The following is a 12,891-nucleotide window of genomic DNA, read 5'->3' as shown; positions in this document are numbered from 1 at the left end:
CGACAATGGTTTATCAATTCGACACACGTCCCCGGATAGGGGACGTAACAGGGATTAAACTGATAGAAATAGTACTAGTTAAGACACCACTCATATAGGGTGTCACAGCACATTGCTCCGTGCACGCGCAGTGCCCCAACTTGGGAGTAAGAGGACCGACCAAGCTGTTTTTTCCATCTCCCGGTTCCTAAAATCAATTAAGTTTGGTGTATCAGAGTTTGGTCTGTCACTGTGAAGGCAGTCGAAGGTACCCGGCCTAAATTTTTTTTCACAAAAGGCAATCCCTGATATGGGATGTAACAGGGATTAAACTGATAGGAATAGTACTAGTTAAGACACCACTCATATAGGGTGTCACAGCACATTGCTCTGTGCACGCGCAGTGCCTCAACTTGGGAGTAAGAGGACCGACCAAGCTGCTTTTTTCATCTCCCGGTTCCTAAAATCAATTCAACACAAGTCCCCGGACAGGGGACGTAACAGGGATTAAACTGATAAGAACAGTTAACACACCACTCATACCGTGTGGCAGAGTACATTGCACGGCGCATGCGCAGTGCCCCAAATTGGAAGTAACAAGAAGGACACACACAGATAAATCACATTTCTGCAAGGAGTTTGTCAACTTTTGACAACTGTTTGCGGTTGTCTAAAATCCATTCAATACACGTCCTGATAGGGGACGCAACAGGGATTAAACTGATGAGAATAGTACTACAGAAAATACCACTCATATCGGGTGTGAGAGTAAATTGCACGGCGTAGACGCAGTGACCGTGGCGTGGATTCAAACAAAGGGGAGGGAACCAGCATTTTTTTAACCATCTCCCTGTTCGAAAAATCAATTCAATAAATGGACCCCAGATTGGGGACGTAACAGGGATTAAACTGATGAGAAGAGAACTACAGAAAATAACACTCATATCGGATGTGAGAGTAAATTGCACTGCGCAGACGCAGTGACGTGGATTCAAACAAAGGGGAGGGAGCCAGCGTTTTTTTAACCATCTCCCCGTTTGAAAAATCTATTCAATTCACCTTTCGGGGACCCTTGGTGTTGCACGTGGCTGGGTGGAGGAAGAAACCTTCAATGACATCAACGGGACATGGCTATCTTGGTATCCAACCTTGTGCAAATGGGGAGTTTGCGGTTGGGCAAATGGACTGTTTGCGGTTGTTTGCGGTGCATTAAAAGGGGAGTTTGGTCTGTCAATGTCTGTGAAGCGGGCGTAACCCTTACACTACCTGATCGATACAACATCATACCTGATCGTATACACACACTGGATATTTTAAACCACGTTGTTAAAAAAAAATTGGATTGTTAGGTGATTTATGCCCTTTATGGATTAAAACCCAACTCTGTGTCAACTATGTAATTTTCCATGGGAGTTTTGCCATGGATCCTCCTCCGGCATGCCACAGTCCAGCTGTTAGTCCCCTTGAAACAACTTTTCCATCACTACTGTGGCTAGAAAGAGTCCCTGTGGGTTTTAAAATTCGCCTGCCTATCGAAGTCTATGGCAGTTCGCCCGGTTCGCCGTGCGCGAACATTTGAGGAAATTCGCGTTAGCCATTCGCAAACCGAAAATTTTATGTTCGCGACATCTCTAGTGATAAACACATAAAGATAAACACCATAAGGAATGATGCACAACCTACAGTTGGTAACATACTGCACAGTGATCTAGAATGGATACCATCAGGTGTATACCCAAAGAGGTTGTCGCCAATCAACAGTTGACAACTATATCTGCATGATTATGACACATTAATATGGCCCTACCAATAACCTCTTAAACCGTCCATCCTGATGCCAACCAGACCCATGCGCAGAACATGACTGTATATAATTTTCTTTTGTAGCCACATGATGTGGAAACTAACACCCTAATACACATTACTTACAATGGTTGCAGCCGCCTCTTGTTCACAACTCAACCTCCCATACCTGAATGGTGTCCCATAACTGCATGTGCCTACCCACTTCCTAAAACCTCCATCAATACTGCAAAGTCGATGACTGTACAATATGTAGAGGGTATGTCACGTGGTGAATATATATGGATGCCGGCCCCAAAGATGACCCTAAAAAAGGAGGTCAAAGACTGTTAAAAAAAATTGCAAAGCGAACATTAAAACAAGACCTACTTGGGTGTGGAGACCCAGAATTACTCTACAAAGAGCTATAGATATGAGGAGAAACCAGTGGATTCATTCAAGCCATTTGGACACAACGTATTTAATTTCCAAATCCACTTGCATTCAAGCTGTGCCAATCTTTTTGATATGTCCCCACCTCTAATATTTTTTTAGAACACAATCAATCGCCCGAACTTTCAAGTATGTAGGGTTGCAGTCATGATATGACTTGAAATGTCTAGCCACCGGTTTTAGGTTGCTCAAATCTCTTTCATTGGTTGCTGACATGATTGCTGACATGATATCTAACATGTTCACGCACCCTAACGTTCAGCTTCCTTGTGGTTAAACCCACATAAATTTTTGCGCAGGGACATTTCGCATAATAGACGACTGCTGTACTTGTACATGTGAGACACTGTGTTATTTGAAATGTTTTCTAAGAGTCGAATCATTGAAAGAGGTTGCTCTCTCTATGTTTGGACATGCAATACATTTTCCACATGGGACAGAGCCCCATCTTGGTTTTCTTATCCCTGGGAACATTGGCTGGATTTGTTTTGAAAAGAGACTGCGAACAAGATAGTCTCTCAGATTTTTAGAGCGTTTTGGTCATTACCATTGGACCTGAGGATACATATTTTACCATGATGGGATCGGTCAACAAAACAGGCCAAAATCTTTTTAAAATGTCCTTTCAGAATCCAAATTTAATAGTCCGAGGTCAGGACAGGCAGCTGAGTATCCGTGATGATAAACGAGCAGGAGTTCAGTACCCATTTGCTTTTTTTCCCACAAAAAAAAAACGTCATGTGTGCTATCCTCATCCACGTGTCCATTCCACAAATCATAGAACATGTCCTATTCTTGTCAATATTCTAGTGATGGGAGTGTGAAAAATGCGGAGTGCACAGGGACGGTGTCTATATTTTGCAGATCTGTAGTTTGCGGACTGCAGCACGGATACAGTTGTGCGCATGAGGCCAAAGTGGAACAACTGTACAGATTTTTTTTTAAAAGACAAATATTCTAGAAAACAAATATAACAAGAATATATAGCAATATAGCGAATATTCGAAAAAATACGAATATAGAGCAATTTAGCTAATTTAGTGCTATAATCTTTGTCTAATAGTTGTAATTTTTTTCTCATCTGAAGTTCAGATTGGAAAAAAATTACAACTATTAAAAAAAACATTATAGCACTATATTAGCTAAATTGTTCTACATTTGTTTTTTTCTCTCAAATATTCGCTATATTGCTATATATTCTTGTTTTAGAATATTACGAATATTTGAAAAAAGAATATATAGCACTATATCGAATATATTTGTTTTTTAAAATATTCGTCTTTTTTTCCATTACTTAAGCATGGAGGAATCATGACTTCAGATGGAAAAAAATATTTCTATGTTCGATATAGTGCTATATATTTGTTTTCGAATATTCATAATATTCTAAAACAAGAATATACAGCAATATAGCAAGTATTCGAAAAAAAATAACTAATGTAGAACAATTTAGCTAATATAGTGCTATAATCTTTTTTTTATAATAATTTTTTTCCAATTTGAACTTCAGATGAGAAAAAAAATTACAACTATTAGACAAAGAAGATTATAGCACTATAGTAGCTAAATTGCTCTATATTTGTTTTTGTTTTTATATTCGCTATATTGCTATATATTCTTGTTTTTGAATATTACGAATATTCGAAAAAACAAATATATTTGTTTTTTAGAATATTCGTCTTTTAAAAAAAAAATCTGTACAGTTGTTCCCCTTTGGCATACTCCTCCCCAACAAGAATTCCCGTCACCATGGGAATGCCTGGGGGTTAGAATATACCATCGGATCTGAGTTTTAACGATCTCATTGATTCTAATTACGAAAATTTGCATTATGAAAATTCTCATTACAAAAATTAGCATTTTGAAAATTCGCAATCAACACTACTCCTAAAGACAAATATATTGCAGCCTTCTTATTGGCCCACAAGCTGGAAGCAGGGAGTGATCATGTGTACTAATTTAAAAAAAATCTTGAATATTCGAAATTACGAATTTATATCACTATATTCTAAATATTTGCGAATTCTCGAAGTGCCAATATTCGATATAAAAATTTGCAATTCAAATATTCGTGATCAACACTACAAATAACACCAAATATTAACAGCGTCTATTTTTCTCATATTGTACTGAGCTGACAATAAACGTTTTTAGAGCAAATAACATCAAATGTGAACAGCGTCTATTTTTCTTGTATTTAAATGAACTGACAATAAATAGTTTTACCGCAAATAACACCAAATGTGAACAACGTGTATTTTTCTGTTTTTCTCTAAAAATATGACAAAAAACGCTTTTAGTGCAAATAACACCAAATGTGAACGACATGTATTTTTCTCTTTTTCTCTAGAAATATGGCAATAAATGGTTTTACTGCAAATAACACCAAATGTGAACGGAATTTATTTTTATCTATTTCTCTAGAAATATGACAAAGAACGCTTATAGCACAAATAACACCAAATGTGAACAGTGTCTGTTTTTCTCGTATTGTACTGAACTAACAATAAACGATTTTACCGAAAATTACACTAAATGTGAACGGCGTGTATTTTTCTCTATTTCTCTAGAAATATGAAAATAAATGGTTTTACTGCAAATAACACCAAATGTGAACAGTGTGTATTTTTCTCTTATTCTCTAGAAATATGACAAGAAACGCTTTTAGTGCAAATAAAAATAACACCAAATTTGAACAGTGTCTATTTTTCTCGTATTCTAGTGAACTGACAATAAATGATTTTAGAGAAAATAACACCAAATGTTAATAGCATTTGTTTTTCTCGTATTGTACTGAACTGACAATAAATGTTTTTAGCGCAAATAACACCAAATGTGAACAGCATCTATTTTTCTCGTATTGTTCTGAACTGACAATAAACGGTTTTACCGAAAATAAAACTAAATGTGAACGGCATGTATTTTTTTCATTTAACTAGAAATATGACAAGAAACGCTTATAGCGCAAATAATACCAAATGTGAACAGCGTCTATTTTTCTCGGATTGTACTGAACTGACAATAAATGGTTTTACCGAAAATAACACTAAATGTGAACAGTGTGTATTTTTCTCTTTTTCTCTAGAAATATGACAAGAAACGCTTTTAGTGCAAATAAAAATAACACCAAAATTGAATCAGCTTCGATTCGCTTATCTCTAATTATCAGGGTAAAAAGGAGTGAGAAAGAAGATGAAAGATCACATGACACTTGGAGGAAATGTGTGCATGTGTGGGGGTTTGGCTGAGAGACATCATCATCATCCAATCAGGGGGCGGTATGTAGGCATATACTTCTGCTCAGAAGGAAGAAACACCATGCTGTTCCCAGCTTGGCTTGTGGACGATGTTTTGTGGCAGTGCCTACCAAAGAACAATTGCCAAAACAATTCTGTTACTAATACACTTTAGGGACAATATAGGGGCACTATAGGGAAAGAGTATAGAAATATACTTGGGTAGATTTTATAGTTTTATCAGGGAACTTTCAGCATAAAGAGTAAGGGACTGGTCGCAATCCTGCAAGAAACTCTTATATTATATTTTTTGTATGAACAACCAGACAGCTTTTTATTTTGTAAAAAAGTTTTTGCAGTTCATAGACTTATTGCCAGCACCCAAAATAGCACACATTCTGCTGCCAACATTGAGGAATTGCCCCTTTTTATTCTAAAAACCAGTTTCAATTTACTGTTTATAATTGGCCATTTCAGTTCATTATACCTGTTTTACTGAACTTTGTGCATTACTAGAAGATACTATTCAGTGTTACAGCAAACACATTTTGCTACAATAACACATTGGTTATGACAGTGACACTTGGTGAAAATGCAGTGCATGGAATTGGGAGTGGGGACAAGCAGAGGGGAGGGTGGTAGCTATGGCGGCAATAAAGAGTTAAGGAACAAAGTAAATATGCCATCTTCCAGGTTTAACTTAACAAACCATTCACAGCTAGGGATACAAAATGAGTTTGCGTCAACAAATAAATCAAACTCATAGTTGCAAATATAGAAGCTTTAAATGAGGGTTGAGCAAACCCATGGAAATTCAGGTTCGCCGGGTTCGGCCGAACTTCAGGTCAAAGTTCGGGTTCGAGACCCAAACTGGACCCGAACTTTACCTCAAACCCGGACCCCATTTAAGTCAATGGGCACCCGAACTTCACTTTAGAAGGTCCTTCTATCTTCATTCAGCAGGACCTGCGGTGACGTCACCGCGCTCACCACGTGGTTATGTCACCGCAAGTCCTTTTGCGGCTGCCCGATCAAGTGGATGAGGTGAGTTTTTTATTTTTTTAACCCCTCAATAGACATTTTATTTAGCATTCTGTTTTAATAATGCTATTATTTTCCGTTATAACCATATTATAACGGAAAATAATAAAATCACCCGAACACCGAACCTGAACTTCAGTGAAAAAGTCCGGGTTCGGGTCCAGGCACCCGAACTCGCAAAGTTCGGGTTCTCTCAACCAGGGCCGATCCTAGGGTCACAGGAGCCTGGGTGCAGAAATATTTCTGGCGCCCCCACATGGGCGTGGTTATCTTACTAACTCCTCCCCTTTACAATGTTTCTATGGCAACAACTTCAGCCCCCAACTTCAGCCCCACCAATTTGCTTTGACAATAACTTAGTCAACGGCTTTGACAAGTCAAAATAAATGTCATGTGCCAGTAGCCAGAGCCCCCCCATATCATGTGCCAGTAGCCAGAGCCCCCCATATCATGTGCCAGTAGCCAGAGCCCCCCATATCATGTGCCAGTAGCCCCCCTTATGTGCCAGTAGCCCCCCTATGTGCCAGTAGCCCCCCTTATCATGTGCCAGTAGACCCCCTTATCATGTGCCAGTAGCCCCCTTATCATGTGCCAGTAGCCCCCCTTATCATGTGCCAGTAGCCCCCCATATCATGTGCCAGTAGCCAGAGCCCCCCCCCTTATCATGTGCCAGTAGCCAGAGCCCCCCCCATATCATGTGCCAGTAGCCAGATCCCCCCCATTATCATGTGCCAGTAGCCAGAGTGCCCCCATATCATGTGCCAGTAGCCAGAGTGCCCCCATATCATGTGCCAGTAGCCCCCCATATCATGTGCCAGTAGCCCCCCTTATCATGTGCCAGCCCAGTAGTCCCCCCTTATCATGTGCCAGCCCAGTAGTCCCCCCTTATCATGTGCCAGCCCAGTAGTCCCCCCTTATCATGTGCCAGCCCAGTAGCCCCCCTTATCATGTGCCAGCCCAGCCCAGTAGTCCCCCCTTATGTGCCAGCCCAGTAGCCCCCCTTATGTGCCAGCCCAGTAGCCCCCCTTATCATGTGCCAGCCCAGTATTGTACCTATATAAAAAAATATAAAAAAATAATACACTTATACTTACCTCCAGCAATGCGATGCGATGCAGGCCGCCTCTTCCGTCTGTGTCCCTCGCTATACGGCTCAGGCGACGCGATGACGTCATCGCGCCGCCTGCACCGGCCTCTGATAGGCTGCCAGCACTAAGCCGGCAGCCTATCAGAGGAACAGGAGGGGACACACCTCTCCCTCCTCTGCCGCAGCACAGGCATCTGTATTGCCGTCCTGAGGACGGCAATACAGATGACTATGGAGATGAGCGCTTCCGCAATGGAGGCGCTCATCTCCTGCTCTGCCCTGCCGCCGGCCGCGGCCGCCCCCACTTGTCACCAGGGCCGCGGCCTTGCGGCACTCAGGCTTGCCGGCCCACCGGGAAATTTCCCGCTATCCCGGCAGGCCAGTCCGGCCCTGCGCTCGGCGCCTTTCGGGTGACAGCGCTGGGGTGCGGGGCACCCACTGCACCCCGTGTAGGATCGGCCCTGCTCTCAACTCTACTTAAAATAAAAACTAAAAAAGTCTAAAAATGGGCAAGAAAAGAACCCACTTGTTAGAAAAATAGTAAATGCTGATGCCTCGATTGAGCCAATTATAGCAAGGATCCCTCAAGAAGATAAGGGAAGTGCTTGTAACAGCTCCAAGCAATAAAGAGGGAGCTTCTACTCTGTTTATATCCATGCCTCTCATCTTCTTTTTCTATACATTGCTGGATTGAATGCTGCTACCTAGTAAAAAGAGGAGCAGGCATCTTCATTCCATCTATGTACGGTATTCTTTATGTCCATTTTGATCGTCAACTCCATTTAAAAAATATTCATTAGATTGATCCTTGATATCTCAGTTAGTGCTGGGATTCCCTCATTTCATCTCAGATGACATAGGATAGATGGGGGTAATATAAGGTACATACTAAATACAAACATAACCAGAGGGATCCTTGCTATAATTGGCTCAAACGAGGCATCAGCATTTACAATTTTTCTAACAAGTGGGTTATTTTCTTGCCCATTTTTAGCTTATGAAATAAGAAATAAAGACTTTTTTAGTTTTTATTTTAAGCCTCTACATTTGCGACTGTGAGTTTGATCTTCCAGGTTTAACCACTTAAGGACCACAGGTTTATACCCCCCTAAAGACCAGGCCCTTTTTTACACTTCTGCACTTCACTACTTTCACCGTTTATTGCTCGGTCATGCAACTTACCACCCAAATGAATTTTACCTCCTTTTCTTCTCACTAATAGAGCTTTCATTTGGTGGTATTTCATTGCTGCTGACATTTTTACTTTTTTTGTTATTAATCGAAATTTAACGATTTTTTTGCAAAAAAATGACATTTTTCAGTTTCAGTTGTAAAATTTTGCAAAAAAAACGAGATCCATATAGAAATTTTGCTCTAAATTTATAGTTCTACATGTCTTTGATAAAAAAAAAATGTTTGGGTAAAAAAAAAATGGTTTGGGTAAAAGTTATAGCGTTTACAAACTATGGTACAAAAATGTGAATTTCCGCTTTTTGAAGCAGCTCTGACTTTCTGAGCACCTGTCATGTTTCCTGAGGTTCTACAATGCCCAGACAGTACAAACACCCCACAAATGACCCCATTTCGGAAAGTACACACCCTAAGGTATTCGCTGATGGGCATAGTGAGTTCATAGAACTTTTTATTTTTTGTCACAAGTTAGCGGAAAATGATGATTTTTTTTTTTTTTTTTTCTTACAAAGTCTCATATTCCACTAACTTGTGACAAAAAATAAAAACTTCCATGAACTCACTATGCCCATCAGCGAATACCTTGGGGTCTCTTCTTTCCAAAATGGGGTCACTTGTGGGGTAGTTATACTGCCCTGGCATTCTAGGGGCCCGAATGTGTGGTAAGGAGTTTGAAATCAAATTCTGTAAAAAATGACCTGTGAAATCCGAAAGGTGCTCTTTGGAATATGGGCCCCTTTGCCCACCTAGGCTGCAAAAAAGTGTCACACATCTGGTATCTCTGTATTCAGGAGAAGTTGAGGAATGTGTTTTGGGGTGTCTTTTTACATATACCCATGCTGGGTGAGATAAATATCTTGGTCAAATGCCAACTTTGTATAAAAAAATGGGAAAAGTTGTCTTTTGCCAAGATATTTCTCTCACCCAGCAGGGGTATATGTAAAATGACACCCCAAAACACATTCCCCACCTTCTCCTGAGTACGGGGATACCAGATGTGTGACACTTTTTTGCAGCCTAGGTGGGCAAAGGGGCCCATATTCCAAAGAGCACCTTTCGGATTTCACAGGTCATTTTTTACAGAATTTGATTTCAAACTCCTTACCACACATTTGGGCCCCTAGAATGCCAGGGCAGTATAACTACCCCACAAGTGACCCCATTTTGGAAAGAAGAGACCCCAAGGTATTCGCTGATGGGCATAGTGAGTTCATGGAAGTTTTTATTTTTTGTCACAAGTTAGTGGAATATGAGACTTTGTATGAAAAAAAATAAAAAATCAGCATTTTCCACTAACTTGTGACAAAAAATAAAAAATTCTAGGAACTCGCCATGCCCCTCACGGAATACCTTGGGGTGTCTTCTTTCCAAAATGGGGTCACTTGTGGGGTAGTTATACTGCCCTGGCATTTTCCAGGGGCCCTATTGTGTGGTAAGTAGGTAAATGACCTGTGAAATCCTAAAGGTGCTCTTTGGAATATGGGCCCCTTTGCCCACCTAGGCTGCAAAAAAGTGTCACACATGTGGTATCGCCGTATTCAGGAGAAGTTGGGGAATGTGTTTTGGGGTGTCATTTTACATATACCCTTATCTTGGCAAAAGACAACTTTTCCCATTTTTTTTATACAAAGTTGGCATTTGACCAAGATATTTCTCTCACCCAGCATGGGTATATGTAAAATGACACCCCAAAACACATTCACCAACTTCTCCTGAGTACGGGGATACCAGATGTGTGACACTTTTTTGCAGCCTATATGCGCAAAGGTGCCCAAATTCCTTTTAGGAGGGCATTTTTAGACATTTGGATACCAGACTTCTTCTCACGCTTTGGGGCCCCTAGAATGCCAGGGCAGTATAAATACCCCACATGTGACCCCATTTTGGAAAGAAGACACCCCAAGGTATTCAATGAGGGGCATGGCGAGTTCATAGAATTTTTTTTTTTTGGCACAAGTTAGCGGAAATTGATATTTTTAATTTTTTTCTCACAAAGTCTCCCGTTCCGCTAACTTGGGACAAAAATTTCAATCTTTCATGGACTCAATATGCCCCTCACGGAATACCTGGGGGTGTCTTCTTTCCGAAATGGGGTCACATGTGGGGTATTTATACTGCCCTGGCATTCTAGGGGCCCTAAAGCGTGAGAAGAAGTCTGGAATATAAATGTCTAAAAAATTTTACGCATTTGGATTCCGTGAGGGGTATGGTGAGTTCATGTGAGATTTTATTTTTTGACACAAGTTAGTGGAATATGAGACTTTGTAAGAAAAAAATAATAATAATTCCGCTAACTTGGGCCAAAAAAATGTCTGAATGGAGCCTTACAGAGGGTGATCAATGACAGGGGGGTGATCAATGACAGGGGGGTTGATCAATGACAGGGGGGTGATCAATGACAGGGGGGTGATCAGGGAGTCTATATGGGGTGATAACCACAGTCATTGATCACGCCCGTGTAAGGCTTCATTCAGACGTCCGTATGCGTTTTGCGGATCTGATCCATCTATCAGTGCATCCGTAAAAATCATGCGGACATCTGAATGGAGCTTTACAGGGGGGTAATCAATGACAGGGGGGTGATCAGGGAGTCTATATGGGGTGATCACCACAGTCATTGATCATGCCCCTGTAAGGCTTCATTCAGACGTCCGGATGCGTTTTGCGGATCCGATCCATCTATCAGTGGATCCGTAAAAATCATGCAGACGTCTGAATGGAGCTTTACAGAGGGGTAATTAATGACAGGGGGGTAATTAATGACAGGGGGGTGATCAGGGAGTCTATATGGGGTGATCACCACAGTCATTGATCACGCCCCTGTAAGGCTTCATTCAGACGTCCGGATGCGTTTTGCGGATCCGATCCATCTATCAGTGCATCCGTAAAAATCATGCGGACATCTGAATGGAGCTTTACAGGGGGGTGATCAGGGAGTCTATATGGGGTGATCACCACAGTCATTGATCATGCCCCTGTAAGGCTTCATTCAGACGTCCGGATGCATTTTGCGGATCCGATCCATCTATCAGTGGATCCGTAAAAATCATGCGGACGTCTGAATGGAGCTTTACAGGGGGGGTAATCAATGACAGGGGGGTAATCAATGACAGGGGGGTGATCAGGGAGTCTATATGGGGTGATCACCACAGTCATTGATCACGCCCCTGTAAGGCTTCATTCAGACGTCCGGATGCGTTTTGCGGATCCGATCCATCTATCAGTGGATCCGTAAAAATCATGCGGACGTCTGAATGGAGCTTTACAGGGGGGTAATCAATGACAGGGGGGTAATCAATGACAGGGGGGTGATCAGGGAGTCTATATGGGGTGATCAGGGGTGATCAGGGGCTAATAAGGGGTTAATAAGTGACGGGGGGGGGGGTGTAGTGTAGTGTAGTGGTGCTTGGTGCTACTTTACTGAGCTACCTGTGTCCTCTGGTGGTCGATCCAAACAAAGGGGACCACCAGAGGACCAGGTAGCAGGTATATTAGACGCTGTTATCAAAACAGCGTCTAATATACCTGTTAGGGGTTAAAAAAAACACATCTCCAGCCTGCCAGCGAACGATCGCCGCTGGCAGGCTGGAGATCAACTCTCTTACCTTCCGTTCCTGTGAGCGCGCGCGCCTGTGTGCGCGCGTTCACAGGAAATCTCGGCTCACGCGAGATGACGCCTATTGGCGTTAGCGTAGCCTGGGGGAGCCGCCGCAATGACGCCTTTCGGCGTTAACGTGGCAGCAAGCGGTTAAAGGGAACCTGTCACCGGGATTTTGTGTATAGAGCTGAGGACATGGGTTGCTAGATGGCCCATAGCACATCCGCAATACCCAGTCCCCATAGTTCTGTATGCTTTTATTGTGTAAAAAAAACGATTTGATACATATGCAAATTAACCTGAGATGAGTCCTGTCCCTGAGATGAGTCAGGAACAGGACTCATCTCAGGTTAATTGGCATATGTATCAAATCGTTTTTTTACACAATAAAAGCACACAGAGCTATTAGTACTGGGTATTGCGGATATGCTAGCGGCCATCTAGCAACCCATGTCCTCAGCTCTATACACAAAATCCCGGTGACAGGTTCCCTTTAACCTCACTTTTTAGAAAACTTTGGAATT

Source organism: Bufo bufo, chromosome 5 (assembly GCF_905171765.1).
Source record: "Bufo bufo chromosome 5, aBufBuf1.1, whole genome shotgun sequence".
Classification (NCBI taxonomy): domain Eukaryota; kingdom Metazoa; phylum Chordata; class Amphibia; order Anura; family Bufonidae; genus Bufo; species Bufo bufo.
This window is presented reverse-complemented; position numbering follows the sequence as displayed.